Source organism: Fragaria vesca, unplaced genomic scaffold, assembly GCF_000184155.1.
Source record: "Fragaria vesca subsp. vesca unplaced genomic scaffold, FraVesHawaii_1.0 scf0512723, whole genome shotgun sequence".
NCBI classification, from domain to species: domain Eukaryota; kingdom Viridiplantae; phylum Streptophyta; class Magnoliopsida; order Rosales; family Rosaceae; genus Fragaria; species Fragaria vesca.
In genome coordinates, this window is record NW_004443181.1 from 1 (window position 1) to 1,271 (window position 1,271).

Here is a 1,271-nt window from a genome sequence, read left to right on the forward strand (position 1 = left end):
AGATTTGTGCCAAAATAACAGATGCCAAGAAGAGCAAAAGGCCTTGGACACGTAATGGATCTTGAAGTACTACTTCTGCATCCCCCTGACCAAATCCGCCCACATTAGGATTACTCGTTAATGGTTGATCAAGTTTGATGGATTCGCCCTCAGAAACAAGAAGTTCCGGCCCTGGAGGGATAATATCAACCACTTGACGCCCGTCCGATGCCTCCACTATGGTTATTTCGTATCCCCCCTTTTCTTTTCGTATAATTTTGCTTATTATACCCGCTGCTGTAGCATTATAAACATTATTGTTACTCTTGCTCCCGTCGGGATAAATCTGACCCCTTCCTCTGTTCCCGCCTACGTATATGGGATATTTTAAGAAGTGAACATCTTTATTAGTAGCAGGGTCCGGGGAAAGAATAGGAAAGGTGATTTCACTATATTTCTGACCAGGAACAGGACCTATCACAAGAATATTTTTTTAGTAGGGCGGTAACTTTGAAAAGTACAGATTTCCTATCTTTTCTTTAATCTCGGGCGAAATACGATCGGGCGGGGCTAGTTCAAATCCCTCGGGTAAAATAAGAACAGCCCCCACATTTAAAGCTCCTTTTTTACCATTAGCAAGAACTTGTTTCACTTGCAGATCATAGGGAATTCGAACAACTGCTTCAAATACAGTATCCGGAAGTACCGCTTGTGGAACCTCGATATCCACGGGTTTATTAGCTAAATGGCAATTGGCACATACAATACGGCCCGTTAGCTTCTCGTGGATTTTCATAACCCTGCTGTGCAAAAACGGGATAGGCATTTGAAATGGGTGCCTGAGTTATTATATATATGATGAGCGATAGGGAAATGGATCGAGTAATCTCTTTCTTTATCGACGTAAAAGGTTTTTTTAGTTTGCATGGTCCAATCATTGATCCCGTAAATTTTCTACAATAAAATTAGGTAGGTCACTAGTAGAGTTCCCTATCTATAATTTTGATATTTACTGAAATAATTTTTCTGAAATATTGGAGAAACCCCTTTACTGGGTAGAAAGAATAGGTACAATTTTGAGTGTTTTGCTTATGTACAAAGTAACAAATATTATAATTGGGCCGTTCGATAATTTTTCAGTCATTCATTGAATGATAAATCACCACAAGTGAAGGAGATACACGATTTAAATAACGAAAGATCCAATATTTAAAAATTGTATCTAAAATGACTGGAAAAGTAGAAACAAGACCGGATATAATTTGATCATTATGAGCAAATCCAAAATCTTT

General features: G+C 38.4%; 1 pseudogene across 1 annotated transcript; it reads right to left on the reverse strand.

Annotated features, from left to right (window-relative positions):
* Window positions 1-7: 7 nt before the first annotated feature.
* LOC101305903 lies at window positions 8-1,270 on the reverse strand (annotated as a pseudogene; the record flags this gene model as incomplete). Its single annotated transcript, XR_185434.1, has 1 exon — window positions 8-1,270. The product of XR_185434.1 is annotated as an apocytochrome f-like (transcript).
* Window position 1,271: the final 1 nt, after the last annotated feature.